General features: G+C 40.0%; 1 long non-coding RNA gene across 1 annotated transcript in view; it reads left to right on the top strand.

Moving 5' to 3' along the window:
* The window catches only part of LOC117825172, a 32132-nt gene that overhangs the window by 3001 nt on the left and 8200 nt on the right, over positions 1-20931 (top strand). Inside the window, exon 2 of the long non-coding RNA XR_004633798.1 lies at positions 3244-3320. This is a non-coding gene — a long non-coding RNA (uncharacterized LOC117825172). The remainder of the gene's footprint in view (positions 1-3243; positions 3321-20931) is intronic.

The raw sequence follows: 20931 nt of genomic DNA, 5'->3' as shown, positions 1-20931 counted from the left end.
ATTAAATCCAAAACCACCTTTTGCTTCTGCTTTGACTCTATTTTATAGGTGAACAGTGACCTGCTTTACATGGTGCACATCGTGTTTAGAGTGACCTTTCTCAGAGGGGAGTAGGTGGCGTGTTAATATCAAAAACGAGCGCAGAGGTCATATTAAAAGACTCTTTAATCCTATCATCCAACAGGCAGCTGTCCAAAAAGCTGAGGCAGGGAAAACACTGCTCTCGCTCTCTTCCCTGTTGCTCGCTCTCTTTATTTCCCGCGCTCTCACCCGCTTTTGTCGTTTTTCTTTTGTATCTCTTTCCTCAAACCACCCACTCTCTTCTTCCTCATCTTTCTCAAATGCTTCCAAAGCCTACTGACTCACACACTCCATGTTTTTTTCTCACACACTTGCTATGACAGTCCTGTCGGTAAACATTCATTGTTTTCTGACAGGTCTGTGCCAACCTTATAATCACATTATCTCCAGAACAAAGCCATCCACTAAGTCTATGTCATTGTCTGCCTGGGTGATATCAGATACATGCCATTTTCACTCTACAAGGCCATTATGTCACATTTTCAACCTTATGCAAACACTGCTTTTCATCAATGTGAAAAATGCTCCTCCTTAGGGCAGGCAGGAGCTACATAATCTAGAAACAACAAATCAAATGTTTGGTGATACAGCAAGGAGGAATTTTCAATTTTTGCAGTAGACAAACGCCAGGGCTCCAGTGGATCCACTCAAATATGATTTCGCACAACGTGGGCCAGCAATAACCTGGGGCTGTTTGGAACCTCTGTATAAAATGAAAGCTGTGTTTGTTCCTGTGAGGTCCTCTCAATGGGATTGTGGAGAGAGTGCAAATGATGGGGGAATAGACTTTCCCACACATGAATGTAATGAGGACTCACATTCCCTGAATAGGCAAACGCTATAGGAATAATGTCAGTGAAATGCAAGACGAGGCATCATATAGCAAATACAGCCCTTTTACTTATTATCCATGTAGATTAAAGCTATCAAGTGACTGTTTTGTTTTTATGAATGTTTTCATAATCTCCCTCCATATTATCTCAGACATACTCTCAAAGCACCAAGGTAATCATGATTTTAAGTTAAATTAAAAACACTTTGAGCCTTCAGAGGCATTTTTTCTGCTCTTTGGAAACATCTGTTATATGGCTCTCAAGGTTTACAAAATGACTCTGTGGCAAAATTGACAGTCAGCATGTGCATCAATAAACAATTGCTTTAGCCTTGTTATGTGACATGCAATTCTTCTCTCAGATGTTAAACATGCTGCACAGGAAAGATGTAATGTTTGTTTAAGAGGAAGGACAGCACAGTCATTGCAATTTTTCTTTTAAACAACACTTTTGACAAGGTCATGTTTATTTCTTTCTTCAATGGAAAAAAGTATTTGTGTCTGTCTTTTTTCTCTGCTGGCTCTATAGGGAGATGAGGACGTTCAACAAATGGCCGTTTCAGTGAAGAGCCAACAGTGGATCAAATTGTACTACATTTTAACACCCACTGCCCGTCATAATGGCAGGCTATATTCAATAAGCACCACTGAATATCAAATGGTTCAGCTGCAGAAATGCTTAACAAGTCTCTCATGATGACTCCTGTCATTTGCAAGGTTTTTAATGTCTTGTCATTACTTGACCGAAAGGCCCAGTGGATCAATGGTGGAGAAAGGGGTGCTGTGTGTCTGCTCTTTTTTTCTTTCTAACGCCATTTGCTTTGTAACTTGTGGCAAACAATTAAAACCCAGTCTCATACATAAAAGTAAAATAAATCTGTTTTTTTTACACAAGTACTTTTTCATCCCTTCATCCCTGACTCATATGTGAACAGATGGTAGAAACCCCTTAACCAATGAACTTTTTCTTAAACTTGAGAAACATCATTTTAGTCCCAAATAAATGTTGCAATCTGGTTATGTCTAGCAACACAAATACTTTTCTAACACTGGACTAAGATTGTGGTTTCCGTTGGTCAAGTGTACATTAAGTATGTGGTGTGACATATCAGTTAAAATCACAGCCTGTTTATAAGAAGTGCACATAGCACCCTGACATCACCAACATTTTGTAAATCTTGATTTTGGACTCACTATCGGTTTTCGCATTTTGGCTGTCGACAGATTGAGTTTCCAGAGTCAGAAGTGAAATTATTTGGACCTAGAGTGACATGCATTGCTATTTCTCAGTCATAGTTGACAGATGGTTGTGGTGGCGACTTGTCAATCAGTAATTCAACCTTTTAAATTCTAAATGAATCAATTATTATCACTTCCCCCTCATAGTCTGTCTCCAACCAGAAAAGCCGTCACTCTTCTGGACTCTTCTAAATCTTATCTGAACACAAACTATTCATAGTTGCAGCGCAGCCTAAGATACAGACTTCCGTGCTGTCCATGGATTATCTCCAAAATTACACAACATGATGGCAATCTATATTGAGTCAGTGGTGTATGTGATATTAGGAAGTTTGTAGCTTGCACTGCAACATGCAACTCGTGTCTGACCAGTGTGTAGACGGCAGACATCAGAGCTCCAGACATCTGTGGTTGAACTCATCACTGTTGCATCTTTGAACTGTGCACATAAGTGTCCACTCTCGCTCTTGTAGAGTTCAGACGTAGCGATCTCAGAAAACATCTCTGTGATGGCAAACTGTACTATGACTCCAAGTATCCAACCAGGCAGTAGAATCACTTGTCTTCAACAACTTGCAGGGGAAAACGATGACTCCAAGAACCCTATTTGAACAATCAATGGGAAGTTTATCTTGTTCCTGCTCCTGACAGAGTTGAATATTACAGTTAGTCTTCTTTTTTGTTTGGCTGAAGTCACCCGTAAGGATCCACTCATAGATTGGCTAATTGCCATGATACCCGTTTTATATGTTTGAGCCAGTATCAGGCCAATATCCAATATCAGGAACCAGTTGGTGCATCCTTACTTGACATGTTAGTCATTTAAACAGTAAAATAGGGACTAAAGTGATACCTGAAGAATAAATTGTCAGCAGTCTTAGCATTTTGCATCTGCTTTGAAACAACCTGCCTTCCTTCTGTAACAAGCAGTCACCCCCTCATTGCCTCTTAAAGAATGCTCATTTTATGGTTTCTGCATGGCTTAACCTCTGAAACTTGAGGCTTTGTCCATTTTTTTTTTATAAAAGGTCAGCAGTTAAAGTAATTCAACCCTGACTTTAGGTTTTACAAGTGACTCTTAACTCTCATAGGTGCAAGTCCTGAGTGTGCATGACCCATCCGTCGCCCCAGGCTTCCTGTTTCCTTCCAGACAACTTTTGTGGTGCAGGTAAGAAATAAAGTAATGCATTTCATTTGGAAGTGTGACATTCATGCTGACTGTTGAGAATAAAAGTAAATTCCTATCCATAAAAACAACTCAATTACAGACTGAGTTCAGTGTCATAAGACAAACTATGAACATAATGGTCCAGTACGACCCAGTGATTTAGACAAGTCTCACCACAACATGTGCCTCCAGAGATTAAAGCTGTAATTTAAACAACCCCTGACTGAAAACCAGGCGTCCATGTTAAAAAGACTAGCAGTCAAAGAAATAGGACAACATGCTCAAAGCTTATTTCACATCTCACAATGTTCTTCCCTGAGGCATGATGTTAAAAATCTAAATGAAACAGTCAGTCAAAGACATTTTTCATTACAAGGCCTACTGGTGGTAACGTGAAGGTATGACGCATACGCAGTGTGGGCCTCGCATATCCTCTGGCTATTTGGAACCTCCGTGTGAAATGACAACTCTCATTGTTTTTCTGCTTTTCATCGGAATGATCAAAAAGGAAACATTCACACGATAGAAAATATCACGTCCATAGCTGATACTACTGTCGAAGTCTGGTAAATGAACAGCCTCAGGAAAACATGACATGTTTGCAAATGTGTCATTCAGAAAGAGAGATCATTTCCTAGAAGGCATGAGTGCTGATAATCTTAACATTACCCTGCTCTTGTTTTGAAAGGAAGTGATTGATTCAAGTTCTTGAGCTGAATTAACTAAATTGGCGGTTGATGCCACTCTGAGTTAATATCTCAATTGATTTTGCTAAAGAGAACATCCGAAACACGCTTCCATTTATTGGCTTCTCCCACTAATCTGGTGCGTTTGTGATGAATAGATTTATCTGTCTTCACAAAATCTTTCGGGCTGCTCTGAAGCTCTTCCTGCAACTCAGTAAAACTGCCAGAATTACGTGTTTCCTCTGGAGATACAGGCCCGACTACTGACTGCAGTGTTGGATCTTGACTCTCACCTTGTCTTTTGGAGGATACTGTAAGCTTGATGAGATGTGGGAACTCCCAGGCCTAATCTTTCTCGAGAATTTCAGCAGCCGTTTCCATTGGAGACCAGGACAAAACAGAGCATTCAGCCCCCCAAACATCTGCTCGCTTATTGTAGGGTGCCAGCTCTAACGGTCACCTACCTGAGTGTATGTATGCGTGTGTGAAGATGTATGCAAGTGTGCACCCACATCTACAATTGGAACCCTAACCACAGCAGATTCTCTCTGTTGGCACTGTGAGTATGCAAATTGAAATGAGTCTATTTTTTATTTAAGCTCACACTTTGAAAACATTTGAGGAAAACAACGGTAGAAGAAGAGAATCAAACGAGAGAAGAGGGAGGGTGTGATTAAAACGTTTCATAAGAATTTCTTCAACAGGATCCATTTTGTAACTTGTCCGCAAGCCAACCCCCAAAACCGTCCTCAAAGTAGAGAAACAGGAACTGATAAACTTTACATCTTCCCCTCCGTGCTGACTAATGAGGTTTTTGCCCCTAATTAACCCAGTTATCTTCCCTCCTACAACTGTCAACAATGCCTCTCGTAGCAGCGCCAGCGGTAAAACACAGCCTTTGTGAAATTATAATATGTGACTGCCAGTTGCACTCATCCGGCTGTCTTGCAAACAAATACAAAGGATGAGCTCCTGTGGTGTCCTGGGAAGCAGACATCAAAGACAGAAAATGTCACTTACACACACACACACACACACACACACACACACACACACAAAGATCTACAAACATGCATATGTAAGCGTCAGACATGAAGACTCAAAGCAATATTGCATGACCTAGCAGTGCTGGGCTGCTGCAGGGAAGGTCAAATGAAAGAGTGTGTTGTGCTGGTGTGTGTTTTTCAGCACAAACTCTAGTTCAGGTGTTGCTCTGTGGACAGCAAAATTTACTTCTGAGCTTACCCAAGATGATGTGGGTCCAACATGACACTCGGAGGTTGCCCTCAATCACCAAAGACATATTTATTAAAATTTAACTCTGTGGTGTTCAAAGTATAGCTTCAGATTTAAGTGGACACGCTGAACCTAATTTCATGCACGTTAACTCTGTTTTTTTCTTAATAATTTCTGCTTTATCACTACAAAGTTAGGCTTAAACTATGATTTGCATTTTGGCTGCAATATACTTTATCACTTATAATTCTCTTTGTATGTAAATGAGTTTCAGTGAAGTCACTCAGAAAAGAAACTTATTTATATTGGTTATTTACAGCGGCTGCAACTATAATGATATTCACTACTGTATAGGGACATACTGTATTTTAGACCTAACTCTAATAGGAAAACTGTAGCTTTCTCAAACAGCTGTATTAGATAAGAGGAGGCACTAGCCAAGCATGAAGTGTCAACATCATGTGTAACATAAAAAGCAATACTTATCGGTACGGTGTGTTAAATGGGAATATTTAAGGATAACAAGCTGTCAGGTTGAAACACTCCCTCGCTCCCCCCTCCTGTTGATGAGGCGACCTTCGAGGACAAGAAGCTCCTGTGATGCATGATAAGTATGATTCTCCATTTGACAAGAGTTTACCATCAAAAGTTATATTATTAAAAATTGCATTGCGTACATCAACCACTCCTTTTTTCTTCATCTATCACCCAGTGCATTTCATGCAGCCACTCACAAAGTACAAAAACATGTATGTCACTAGTTTGTCCGGTCTGTGCTTCTGTAGAAACATGGCAGTGCAAGATGGCAGCCTCCATGGAAAGGGACCCGCTACTATGTAAATACAAAATGCTCATTCTATGTTCACAAAACGATATGATTTTTTATGTAAAGGTGATTTTACACTACGGAAAACATACTTTTTAATGTCACATTCCATTTCTACCAGATCTGTTCTGATTAATGCCAATAAATCTTATACACTTGCACCTTTGATTGTGTGTAGATTTCAAACATAGTTTGATTAAAAAATCTAATTAGTTTATTTTGTCTTAGCAGGATTCTTAAAGGCAATGTGGGGAGTGTTCATGTTGTGTTGATTCTGGTGACCCCTTTTAGATGAAGGATTTGTGGGATGAAGACTTAATTTCCCATGAGTACCATCACCCACTGTGGTGAAGATGTGGCTCTTGCCAAAGAATACATTTGGTGTAAAAGCAAATAAATACAGGTCTTCTTTTTAATCCTACTTTTCTTTGTTCGAGATGACAATTAGCAGGATGCAGTGTGATGATGTCATGTGTGGATTTGTAGCTATGTCAAATCTTTAACTAAGTATACGACTAAACTTTGTAGACTCTGTTCATTACAGTCATTTAGCTTCCAAGAGTTGAGCAGACATACCGCTTTAACGTTACCCATCACTGACCAGGTGTCATAATTTGCTCATTACTCTGATGTCCCAATAAGTGTCTGAATTATTGTAAATAATGCACACAGTTAACTTACTTCGCATTGCCAAACTTTACCAGTAGAGTTCTAAACATGGACACTTCAGGGTGAGGGACAAATAACGATTTTATTTTTTTTTATTTTTAAAGAAACCCGAACACAAGCATTAAAATTTATTATAAAGAAATAACCAATCTTGTTGCTGATAATATGTTGTTTCTATGTAGGCCATGAAGAGGCAGTGTGTATCAGTATACGAGTGAGACTATAATAAAACCGGTTAAAGTTCCCCACAGTGCCTTTAAAGCCCCTAAACCAGCAGCCATGTTGTACTATTTCTTTAACATGTCATTATTGAATAGTTATATGCCATCTCTGACAAAGACATCAAAAGTCAAATAAAATCTAGCTGATAAAAAACTGTATTTCCTAGCGTTGAAAGATAGCAAAGGCTCACAAGGACCCCTGACAGAACATGTAAGTCACAAAGCTCCTATGTTGTGTGTTAAAGCTCTATTTGCTGAAAGTTTGTTGGTTGAAAAGAAATCCAAACAGGCCAGAATTTCTGTTTCCTCCCCATGATATAAAAGCTGCTGATCAACAGGGGAGCCAGAAAGCAGATAAGCCAATAAACCAGCCAGTGTTAGAGCCTCAAATGGACTCTGAGACTCTACAATGATGCAGTTTGTTACAGTGGACTCTTTCTTTCTAAGAAGCATAAGTCGCAGAAGAAACTGAGTCTTTGTGAAATCCCATTTAATCCATCTACCACTGTCTACAAAATACAGTAGTTCATTAAGGCAGAGAAATTCTCCAACACGCATCACCTTAGCCAGCTTGGAAACAGATCAGGATAACAAATCCTTCCTCTCACAAAAGCAAGAGGAAGGTTTGGCTGGAGGAGGAAGCAATAAACTGATAACACTAAAAAAAACCCAGTTTTTAATACAGTTACATTCCTTTATGGATAGAAAGAAACAAACTCAGTTACCTTATACAGTAAACTCCGTATGAAGAGCTTTTTGTTTCAAGTGAAGCTAATAGAGAGGTGCCCTTAACCTGCATTATTTGCACTGACCAACAGAGAACTCTGAAACTCCAATCATAAGAGAGATGGGAAGATGATCCTCCTTCTAAGTTTAATTCAGAACAATCTTTAGATCGGTTTAGGGTCTCAAACTCCAGTTTAAAGTCATTTTCAGTGTGTATGGTGTTCATCATCAATAATTTTACCAAACAGCAACCACTGCTGTTGAAAAAATGAAGCCAATGCAAAAGTGCAAAAAAATGCAGTTCTTCAGATGTCCACATGATGCTGGCTTCATAACCCCAGGGCCTCCCATGTCAAAATGCCAATATGCCCACATATTTATAGACTGGTACCAATAAACAATAATGGTCTCAACAGTTCATTTCTGTATTTGTGCACACTACCAAGAGTGAAATTTTAAATAACAATTTGTTTTGAGTATGATAAGGTTAAGAGCTATGCAAATAATTGCATTATTAGGTGCTTGACTGCAATTTAGCTGTGCTCAAGGAGGTCTAACACCTGCCTCAGCTCAACCTCTTTGCCTATTCGATGTTGACCAAAAGTTAGGTTAAGGTTCACAATACCTCCTCAGAAACCAACGGGTGAGGTCACCAAAACAGCCTCCATGTTTTTTTAATTTTACTCAAAGTAGGATCATAGTTACCAAATAAAGAGTAATCTTTAAAATGTTGCTATCTGTTTCATGTTTCTACCGTAGCATCCCATCAACAAGGATAGAGACATAACCATGCTTTGCCATTCTGTCATCCAAATATAGACACTTCTAGATTCAAAAACCAAGATGGGGATAGCGAAAATACCAACTCAGAGCTTCAAAGGGTGTACACAAACCAAAGGATAATATCATAGCGACTGTGTCTGCTTGTGTTCTATAATCTTAAATCCAACGCTAAAAAATAGCTGCAAAAAAAAGCATTTGGATCCATCAACTTTCAATCAGTTCTTAACAGATCTTTATTTCCAGCAGCCGAGGATCAATAGAACCATGTTTGTACAGGCAGGAACTGTGTGTGTGTGTGTGTGTGTGTGTGTGTGTGTGTGTGTGTGTGTGTGTGTGTGTGTGTGTGTGTGTGTGTGTGTGTGTGTGTGTGTGTGTGTGTGTGTGTGTGTGTGTGTGTGTCGGACTGTTTGCTGGATGCGTGTTTTTCTTCTCCTCGATGGCTGTGGCAGCGATGGGTGATTAATTATTTAGACGGATCCAATCCTTTACTCAGCTCAGGGTCTCTATCAGTGTCTGTACGTGTGTACATGTGTTGACTTAAGCACGTAAAGTGTGCCATTTTTAATCTGCAAGGGTGCTGGAATAAATCATTATAAGCTATTGTACATTAAAAACTCAAGTGGAAAGCAAACAAGAGCGAAAGTCCCCTAAATGATTGCTTTACAGACTGTAAACTTCTTTGTTGCACATTTTTTCTTTCTTGTATGGCTGCATATCAGTGAGAGGGCGAGAAACATACAGAGTGAAGCTTCTATAAATCAAAGTAAAATACAAACAGAGGCTCTTCTGCGGGTGGCCTTGTGCAAACAGGGACAAAGGTGGCTCTTAAATTAGAGGGCCGGTTTTCTTCCTTGCACTTCTTTCAGGCTCTTTTTTTTGTTTGTGTCCTCTGCTTTTATGCTTGCTTCCTGAAACGCCACAAATGGAACAAATTAGACTTCATTCCCGGCTCTCACTGCACATCCTTCCCCAGCCGAAGAGAGTGTCTGGCAGATGCATGTTTTCAAACAGTAGATTCCATGTCATTTTATTGAAACTCAACCTTTGCACTCTATGTGGGCTGGAACAGACTGTTCTACACTTACTGTGCGCAGTTTAGTATACTCTGTCCATGTAAAGAGGCCACTTGTACTGATCCACTGATCGAGTATTCACAACAACATAATTGGTGATTATTTGAAAGTTCACAGTTCAGGAGCTGTGACAGTCTGTGATTTAGAATGTAAAAGCTGTTTTTATTTGCACTCATCCAAAATGTTTTGGTTGCTGTTGAGCCTTAAATTGTATAACAGGTGATTACTGCTCTTAAAGTAACAGGAAATCATCTGCTTATGTTGGAACACTTTCTTGATACTTAATTTCCATCCTACACATCCAATGTATTTCACATGCAAGGACTACTTAATGGACTACATGAACAAATTAATCCGAGAAATAACCAGTGTTGTGAATAACATGTTACTAAGTAACTAATTAATGTAACTAGCTTCTATTTGCAGTAATTTGTAGCTTGTTACTTTTCAGATGCAGTTATGCTGATCAACTAATTCCTCGTTAATTTACGTCAAATCGCCCACAACGCCATACGATTCGTCATCTGACTCGGCAGGTATAAGATCACGCCTATGTCAGCACAGTAGCCCCCTGGGGGAAAGAATATTGGGGGAAGTAAACACAATGGCTGATGATCATTCAGACTTGAGCTCACTGTCTTGGAAATACCAGCGTTATTTCTCCCTGCACAGGACATGAACATAGTGGTGGTTGTAGTCTATATATATATATATATATATATATATATATATATATATATATATATATATATATATATATATATATATATATGTAGAAGAGGGGAAACTTTGTGCACCGCCAAGTCTCTTCTAGTCTCCCAAAGCACCAAACAACAAGCTTTTACTAAGATAGCAGCCAAAGAGCCCGGCGCTGCAAAATAAGGGTGACCCTGGTGCAGCTAACATTAGCTCAGCAGGCTAGAGAAAAGCCACTCCATCCATGAATAATTACTAGCTCCACAATCTGTCAACCAGGAAGAACGAAACAGAATGATTGTGAGGTGTGTTGTTGAAGATATGCTTCCCATATCAACTGTTGAGTCTGCTGCTTTCAGAGAACTAATAAGCAAAATAGCAGCGGGATGAGAGGCTGGGTGAATTAATTAGAGGACTAAAGCAAAAGGAGTAGTGCTAGTTACTTTCCCAAGGAACTTATTGCGTGTAATGCAGTAGCCCATAGTAAATCATTTACTTTTTGGTAGTGGTAACTAGCAACTTTAACCAATTACTACATTCCTGTAATCCGCCAAACACCAGAGGTAACCAACATGGCGAAAGTTACCTTACTTGTTACAATATTATAGTTTTATTTAACCAACGCTTTGAATATCCTAATCAACATCAACAACATCCAAATGATGATCATCACTGATGCATGGATATCATGCAGAGGTGATCATGAAGGGGCTGGGTCTTAACCTTTCTCTGGAAAAGGATTCAGTGGATCAAACAGCGTTTGGTTACTTCTCCTCAGAACTTAAAACAAAGTTTTGAAATGAATGCTGTCTGGAGGAGAAAAATGACATTCAATTTGCATATTTTGTGGAACAGAAGTGGGTAATAAAACTGTGGAGATGCTAATAGTTTGCATCTGTGCCTGTCTTCCCTAAGATTACTGACAGTTTGCCCCATCCCCCATCCCATCTACCCAACCCTTTTTTATGGTGTAATACTTAAAGCTATTTAAAGATTATAATTTGCTGTGGCTCGTGTTACTATGATCTGTTCAAAATAACTCATTATAAAAGAAGAAAAAGCTCTAATATAGAGCAATAAACAAAAAAGATGATTGGCTAAGTTATGGCATATTAGATTAATAGAGTGAAGTACCTTAGAGGTAGGATACAAAGTATATCTCTGGTATGGATTAGGATTAGGGTTTCACCACTTAATCCATAACATCCACTGCTGGAAATACAACCTCGCAAGTGTGTTATGAATGTAGTATACCCCCTGATTTTTCAAGACTATGATTGATCAGTTGTAGAATTTAGTAACATTTACATTAACCTGTTATTGTCATGCTTTGTGCAGGTCAGTGCATGGTTACATTCCTGTGCTGAATTTTGTAAAGTAAAATCTAATATGAAATGGAGCACGTTACTTGTATGACTGACTGCAGATTTTGCCGTAAGAGCTAAAAACATCTTAAGTCGATCCTTCTCTGTGTGTGAGAGAGAGTGAGAGAGAGGGCTTTTACACAGTATCTTCATACTCAACATTCAATTACCAGTTGCCTCAGAGAGATTCTGCTTTAATGCCCCAGTCGCACTTAATCTGAGAGATTCTATTTTAATGCCCCAGTCGGTCCCAAATCCTTCAATGAGACATTTTTTCCTCTTTTCATGATCTTCTCCTCGTTTGCTTCCCCCCCCCCCCCCCCCCCCCCATCTTCTCATCTATTCCTTTCTCTCCCTCAAACCCGCTCCCCTCCATCATTTCAGATTGAAGTCAAACTCGACGCTTCTCTCATTATCATAAAATAATGGGCCGATCTTGGCAAAACTTGACCTCCAAAATACTACCAAAAACTGCACACTCAGTCAATCTTTTCCCTCTTTTCATCTTCATTTTCTCTCCCTCTCTTTATACCTCTTATCTGCTTATTTCAGACATCATTTTTTACCTCACTCATCCAACACCTACTTCCAAGCAAAAAGCTGGTATGATCAAATGCACTGCAACGAGGGCCCTCATTCATTAAGTCGAACACTTGTTAGCTTTCCAACCCCTTCATCCCAACCCCCAAACAAAGCTGTGCACTAGAGAATCATTTTGCATTAAACCGAAACAGCATTTTCATTCCACAGAGTCTCTTCATTCCCTTGTGGTGTGTTTACAGTTAGAGGTGGGAGGCACAATTCCTCCCTCGTCTCCCATTCTCTCCTCACCCGTCACACCTACTAACAAAGTCTGATCCGGTTCTATCAGGCAGCCGACACTAAACTGTAAGAACAAGGCGCCTTCTCAGGCATGTAATTCCTACTGTTGGTGTTAGTTCAGACGCCTATAGATGGCTCCCAGTCTCTGTTTCAATTTGTTGTTAAATCTATTTGATAGGGATGATGTAATTTGACGGTTACAAAACCGAGCACAGTGCTGCTGTGTTTCTTTTGCTGATTTTGTACTTTTGTCCTGTTGGGCTTAAACATGCTCAGTGTCATCAAATATACAGCATTGCAGTATCATAAAACTTTATCACACTACAGATATATAATGCAAGAAAATACAAAAACATCCTTATACACTCAGTCCATACAACAATAAACCTTAATAACTTTGAATACAAAATGCTGGAAATTAGCACACTCTGGTTGACTTCTAGTCGGACCTTAACCTTTATTTTGAAAGATGTATCAAGTTAAAGTGATTTGTTTTCACTTTGCAATGTTTACCAACCCTTAATGGACAAAGCTCGTTATCCAGGTATAGATATGATGCTGCATTTTACAGTATCTATGAACTTTCAACATGCTCCTCTGTTGCTGTCCTGTCTGTGGATACACGTGGGACCAGGATCTAGAATTACGATACATTTGGAAAGACATCAGAGAAATCATAAATGAGTAAAACATTTAAAACCAGCAGATTGTATGTTAAGTATGTGACAGTGATGCCTCTCTACAGGCTTTTCTTCATTGGTATCAGTGCCTGATAGTATAAAGACAAAGGTTTCTGATCCTAGATAGTGGTGCTTGAGCCCATTCTGTTATACAATCACAAAAAGAAAAAGGAGACTTTTTTTCACAGGCTTGCTGGCATGAGGGTTCAGCTTGTCTCTTTAAAGTTTCCATGACAGGCAGCTGGTCTCCTCGTAGACATCTCCACAAGTGAGTAAATCAAGTATAAAAGTAGTCACACAAATGTCCCTCCCTGGCTGGACATCCTAACAGGAGGAAAAGTAGAAATGTGTTGAGCAGTTAACTTCCCCCTTTGTGGCGCAGGTGATCGACACAGTGAGAGAAATCTCTCTTTTCATGGAAGGAGACAGTGTGCCTTTCAGGCCGAGACACGCTCGGGTTCACCAGTCTCCCAGGATAGATGAGGACAGGGGCTGAACAGTGGCCCTGTTGTGGCCCTATAAACCGTCTGAGGCTGTGGCACTTCTTCCCATCAGTGGCAAGTGGCATTGAGAATTACAGCACTGTTTTTCTCCTTCATAATGCTCAGCTACAACACCACCTTCCTGCTACTGCTATATATTCTAAGATACTGCATTAATATTAAGTTATATTTCAAATATTATAAATAACACCTATGCCAGTGTGCCCTTGGGCCTGTATGATTGCATTTTAAATGTTATTTGTTTGCTTCGAGGGCATTCGGTTCATTATCAGAGCTTCTGCTGATGCTCCCATAAGGCTACCCTGACTCATGTGCAGTCTTTGAGGGTGATGCTAGAGGGTGAAATGTATAATTATGAAATCAGCGGGACTGTTTTCCTTCTTTTTTTCCCAGGCTGAAAGCGAGCTGGCTTTTTCTGCCTCGCTGCTGCTTGGCGAAGCGTGCACTGTGCACACATCAGTGTTAGAGATCTGATCCTCTACAGGCGAGAATGCCAATACACCCTAAGGAATATAGATTAGAGATGTTTGTTGGAGGAGGCAGATAAAGGGTGGCAGTGTGAGTACAGGGAGGGGAGAGAGGGAGGGGTGAGGCAGTGAGAAAGCAAGGAGATCAGTCTGATTGTGCTCATATATGTACTGACAAGGCATGAAAAGCAACATTGTGTTTGCCGTCCTGGAGGCAGCAGTGGATAGAGTTTCCCTGTGTGCATGCATGTGCAGGTGCATGTTGTCATGCTTGTGCATAAATGTGTTTATGTATGTGTGTGGGAGTTTCAGGAGGCATTTCACACATGTCACCGCACAGCAGATTTGTTTTTCGGGTGCTATCCAGGCCAAGTACACTGCAGACATGTTTATTTTCCAGAGAGAAATGAGCAGAAAGCATCCACAGGTATGTTGTTAATGTATGTATAACTTCTAAGTTATATTAACACATTCAAATTACACAAAAAAATATATAATTACAAAAACTCACCGCGGATTGGAACAGCAAGTAAAGTTTAACTCGGTATTTCCCATTCTCGGTGCCCCGTAATAGCTGAGATTGAAGAGAAACTCATTTCACAGTTTATCAGGATTCAATAGCAACTCCGCGAAGAGGAAGAAACAGCACTCCAAAAACACTCAGTACACACTCAGGGATCCGAAAAGAGGTAAAAGTAAAGGGTGATGAGGGCTGCTCCGGATCAATCCGTCGCACCAGCGAGAAAACTTTCACTTTTGGCTGCGGGTGAAAAGCCTCATCCCAGCTGCAATTCAACGCTCCTAGAAGCTTTGACCTTTGAGAGGATAATGAGTTAACAAAATGAAATCATCCAGCAGGAGATGTAGTCAAGAGGATAGAGAGAGAGGATAAGGAGGAGGAGGAGAGAGCCTCAAGGAGCGCAAAGGGGCTGTCGATTAGAGGATTAAAAAGACGCGTTTGCGCATTTGTTGCAGCCAGAAAGCGGCGGGGTCCAGCGTCGGGCAGATGCGACGGAATGCGGCTACCGGGACGCGGACAGCCGCCCCACCGAGATGGTTAAATATCCCGTTATGAATTCCAACCCAACAACACGACCCGCCTACTCCGCATCAGTGTGTGAGTGTATGTGTGTGTGTTTGGATGCGCGCAGGAGACCGATCCTAGACTAAGTGTATGCGCCCGGTAGCAGATAACAGGCATGAGCGCCTCAGCTCTCCCCTCTGCCCCTCTTTTCTCCCTCCCTCCCCTTTTCTCTCCCTCTCTTTTAGTCACATGTTTAAGACACAAGAAGCCCTCTGTAATAGCTGCCAAAGCGGGGTAGAATAAGGTAGACGACGTGGCGAGAATGATAACAAGCGTTTTTTTTGTTCACACTCTTCCCCTCTTCCTCCTCACTTCAAATGAGGGTGTGCACTAAGCGAAATGGCAGTCTTCTCATTAACTTTATGCCCCAATATAGTTCTTTTAATGCCGCAGTTATTTATAAAGACATGGGGAATGAAAGTAATTAAATATCTTCTATAACTGCTTGGCTGGTCCACTCAGGAAAAAAAAAAAAAAGTCTAAAGAGGACGTCAACATTGAAGTCCTTTTTCTGTCTAATCTGTCACATTAGTCAGAGGAGTGAAGGTGTTGAGCATAAAGCTTAATCCTCTTTGGTTTTGTCTCGTGGAGCATGACTATGCATGAACCGTTAGTCATTAAGTGGCTCTGCAAAGGAAGCTCTGCTCAAATCACCCAGCAGCAGAGACCATGAAGCCACTGAGTGAATGAATGGATGCTGGCGTTTTCATAATGACTATGACAGCACACATTACAGTTACAGGGATCAGCGCTGTTAAACTGCACACCCAGGCACCTGATTTCATTTCAGGTGGCACTGATCAAAACCAGAGGCAGAGCATGTAGGGTCTGAACTGGTCAGGAGGGATCGGACTGATCTGCAGGAATAATTAATATGCAGAGGAGAAAAAAGGAGGTCTTTTGTCAGAGTGACATCTGAAATACATTTTGAATACCACCAGAGATGTGAACACTTCTCTGGGTCAGGATATTTGAGATACCCCAGTGGTAGAATTGGATTTTGAATCGTTAATAAGAAAATTAAAACTTGGCTGGAAATAGTAAAAGTGCATATGATATCAAAGTTAAGAGTCTCCTTAGGCATCCACAAATCTGAGTGAAAATAAATCTTCAAAACTGTACAAGCTAGCTTAAGCAACAGCAATTTTTGCTGTTAAAAATTTCTAAAGACTGAAGGCAAAGTCAATCACATTCTAATCCACATCTCCCTGGCTCTGTGGCAATCAGCCTCAAACATTATCTATGATTTGTCTGAATGAGAGGAGGAGGCGGAGGCCCTTTCATCTGAAAAATGATAATTCTTACCACTGAATACTGAGACACAAATATTATCCAAATCATAGACAGAAGTTAAAACACACATGCAAGATTAGTTCAGATAGGCTAGTTGTTCTATGCAATGATAAATGATGACTGTAATGTTAGTTAGTGCTATATCATTGCAGAACCTTACTCCCCTAACAAAGGCTAAGCAGCAGATGCCAAAAGTTGATCAATGGCCCAAACTGAACTCTTTTTGTTGGAATTAGTGGTTCACACTCAAAACTGATGAGGCAGACAATACTGAAGCTCTGAGGCTTGTATTACTTGAGTGAACCACAATGCTTCACAATAAAGCATCAAAGCGTGTCAAAGTCGTGGCTGTTCATGTTCGAGGTTTGTTTCATAATCATGTGACTGTTCATGTTTTAAGCTTCCAATGTTACCAGCGCTTCAGAAACTTTTCATTCAGCTTTGCAGATTAAAAGGTTTTGTATGTAAACTGTGTGATTGTTAACAGTCAAGAAAGTAGGCTACTCATCAACTACTGGTGTTTTATGTGCAAATTTAAAACAATATTATTAGAACTTTGTGACAATGCTTAGTTTGTAAATTATTTACAACATACTCGCACAAAAGTGTAAATATTTAATGCACTCTCTGAGCCAGGGCAGATATACGTATAGTTTGATTTCGTGATACACAGGCCTCCCAAACTTTATTTAACTATTAGACAAAAACTGTGAATATCACAGAGGTGACCATCATTACATGCCAACAGATGTCACGGTGCTTACTGGGGCTGAAGCTTCAAAGCATTGAATCTTTTTCCGCTCAAATTGAAAAAAAGACCCACAGCCACATCCGTCCATCACTACCCACACCCAGCATGACTCACAAACAATGCTAGTACCGGATGTGAACAGTGTAACAGCTGCTATGACACTATTCCTGCGATAGGATTGTAGCATTGATGCATATTTTTTATGACACATTAAAGCACTTCACCAAGCCTGATTCAAACCCAGTGCTAGGTCAGGTTAAGACATTTTAAACAATTAAGTAAGCAGTCAAATTTCAATGTATTTTCATTAGAGTGTAGCTTTTACCTACATAGGAGCCTAAATCCCATACAATTCTTGGGAACTCAGCTTTCCAGTGGTTTGCATTATCAAGAGTTTGAATGCAAAATGTATTATTCACTGACTAATGCTAAGGGGAATGGGCCATGTTTCATAAAAATACAGTGTGGGTGGTGTGTGGGTCATTTTTTAAACTTGGATACCCCTGGGACTAAAGAAACAAAACTAAATCCACTCGGAAACAGCAGGAATTAATCTGGGAAAGCAATCAGCTCTTGGAATTCAACAGGCACAGCAGCCTCAGTGTGGTGCTAATTAACCCAGTTTGCCGCGTGTTTCCAGTGTCCATTTAGTATGCTGAGCTGAGCATGTGGCCGTCCCTGCTTCTCAAGTTGATTTATGTCACTTCCCAGAAGAGCTATCTGCCGTGTTCTGTGTGACACAAACCCAGTTTTTATATTCCTGACTGTCAATTCTGATCAAGACAGTCTTGCATTAAGTGGCAACTTATTTGGAAAATGTCATTAATTTAACCATTTCCTGAAAGTGCATCCAACCAGCTATGGGCTGAATTAGAATAAGCACACTGTTGTTTCCTTTCAAAATCAATTTATCATTCATACTAAAGCCTTCCAGCTCTGTGGGTCTTGTTGTTGTTGATAAGCTTGTGGAGGTGGAGCTGTCCGTGGTGCTGAATAACTAGCCTCACACTGTTTGGAGCCCCTGGGATTTCCAAAGTTTAACTTTCAGATTAAAAACTCCTTATATGCTTGATTGGATAATTGTTTCAGTGTTTGTATTGGCAAGAGAGCTCTCTTTACATAACAGCACACATTATAATTACTAATCACTTTAAATTATTGTGTTTTTGCTCGACAAAAACACTTCAAACTTTGGTAGGAGGAATATTTTTTTTACTCTTTAAAGGCCTCTTTGTTGGAAACTGTATCCCTCTCTTCCTGGCCATGACCTGCTAAGTACTGTAATTCCATTAATTCTGCTATCAACCATTAATGACCTCCATTAGCATATTAATGAGTGATGTTCATGAAATGGATCTCCATCATGTCTGCTGGAAGTGGAGCAGCCCAGTGGATTTGCTGCTCCAGTGTCTGTGATGAGCCGGGCTGTGTAACTAATTTACACCTTAAGCACAGTCTCATTAGAGGACCTGGGAGGGTCTGGAGAGGATCACATTCATTTCAGCTCTGCCACTGTCTGGACAGGCACTGAAAATGTTCCTCTAGTAAGGAGTGTTGAATGTGATATTTGGCCTTTTTCGGTGTCATTCTTCATTCTCTAATGCCAGAGTTCTGCTCACCAAGAAGATGACGCCTGCATCAGTGTCTCTGCTGTGTCAGAGATGTAACCTTTTTGGGATGTGTGTGTGTTTGACTTGAATGCAGGGCTCAACGTGAACAAAAAAATCCCCTGGCATTTTGGCCCGGACCAACCCACTACCATCGATCACACAAAAGCCATCTTGATGCTCCATGTGTCAGTGTCTGATGTGGATTAATGATGTTGAACTTAAAAACCAACATTTTACTGTTGGTGACATTGTTAATGGCAACTGTTAGTTTGCAGAAACAGAATTATGTATATGTCTCAGGACAAGCGGATAAAAGTTCAAGGCTGTTCACTCATTCATTGCCTGGGAAACAAACAAAAGTGAAGTGATTTTGTCTTTTTAAAATAAAAACAAGCAATATAATAGGGAAACATTTTTTAGAGAAAAGAACAAGCCGAAACTCTAAGCACTTTACAATTTGTGTTTCCTAATTATAGATTGGACTTGGCATGTCCTGGAAGAGGTTGTGGCTATTGGGAAGGTTAATTATTTTTTTCATAGATCCTATTAAAATCACCCTTGAATAAGTCAGTGAATAGGTTAAACATTCAACCAATATTATGTTAAGATTTTCTTGTTCTTGATCATCAAAATCTCATCTACAGTTTTACATAGAGCATATGCATGGATACATTCCAGCAATGAACAACACCAGTCATTGAGATATCAATACTTATACATCTCAAGCAATCAATCAAGCTTTCTTCATGTGGCGCCAAATTACAGCAAATGTTACCTCAAAATGCTTTACAAACGTTGCAATTTTAGACCATACTCTATGATATATTATTAACAAAGACCCAACAACTCGTTTTATGTGATTTTTATCATTTTTATCTGCCAGACACCTGAATTTCCCCCTTTGGCATGAATAAAGTACATTCTATTCTATTCTACATCTAGGCAGGATAAGATCCAGTCCCATCTTACAGACAGGACTCAGTCTGCTGTCATATTAAGCCACCATGAGCAGAGCACTTTGCAGCATAATCATTTAGCAAGTTACAGCGGCAAGGACAAACTTCCTTTTAACAGGCAGAAACCTCGAGCAGAACCAGACTCATGTTAGACAGCCATCTGCCTCAACCGTTTGGGGGTTGGAAAGGGGGATAGAGGAGATTAAGAGGAAGAGAGATGATAGTGGTGAGACGGATAGTATGGAGACAAACGGCAATGAGATATGCTTAATGCTTCATTACCTGTCAAACAGACAAACAAAACAACAACAAAAACTATGTTTTTAACCTGTTATGAAACAAACTGAAACTGACACTTCTTAAAGACTTACAAAAGCAAACAAGACCATCAGCGTACAGAATGTGTGAAACTGCTGCTTGATGGGATGGGTATCAGACAAAGTGATTAACTGCATTGTTAACAATATCCAAGTTAAATATGTTCCATTAGTGATACGTTTCACTCTTGAAATCAAGCTGGATGGGAATTCTTGTTAAAAACAGGGCTCGCACATGTACAGATTATAATTGGTTTGACATCAAAGGTACTGTTTTGTCCACAGGGGGTACACAAACCAAAAGCTCCTCATAGGAACTTTAATATACACATGAATATACACAAAATCTCTAAATCCCTAAATGAGAATAAAATAAACTTGTGGTGATTAGGGCTCCAAATGACTCGATGAACAAGTTTCACCACTGATTGGTCCCTAACTTGTGATGTGGCGGTTTTCTTATGGAAAGTAAACATCTCCCGAGCCCTCACTTCTTGAGACTGTACTGCGGGCACCTGAAGGGCATTCTTTCCATGGATGGTTAAGTTACAGCAGTCAGCAGAAAGTGTGGGTTGGTTAAAGGGCTGTGTGATGTGCTTGCTACAGTGAGGAATGAATCTGTCTTATGTAACGTTAAGGCAATTTCTGTCAGTTCTTCACTAATGTTAGCAAGCAACCAACTGACCAACTCACTGTAATAAATGTTCCTGTTAAATGATAGTACCGGCAGCTTCAGTTAACGGCATCTTACTGTTATTTTACTATTGTAAACTACAATAACAGTTAAATACTGTAAAAAACAGTATGTTGAGTTTATTTCACAACTGGTGCTGTAATCTGAGTTTTTA

Source organism: Notolabrus celidotus, chromosome 2, assembly GCF_009762535.1.
Source record: "Notolabrus celidotus isolate fNotCel1 chromosome 2, fNotCel1.pri, whole genome shotgun sequence".
In the NCBI taxonomy this organism is placed as follows: Eukaryota; Metazoa; Chordata; class Actinopteri; order Labriformes; family Labridae; genus Notolabrus; species Notolabrus celidotus.
The sequence above is the reverse complement of the archived record's forward strand: the minus strand, read 5'-3'. Positions and strand labels throughout refer to the sequence as shown.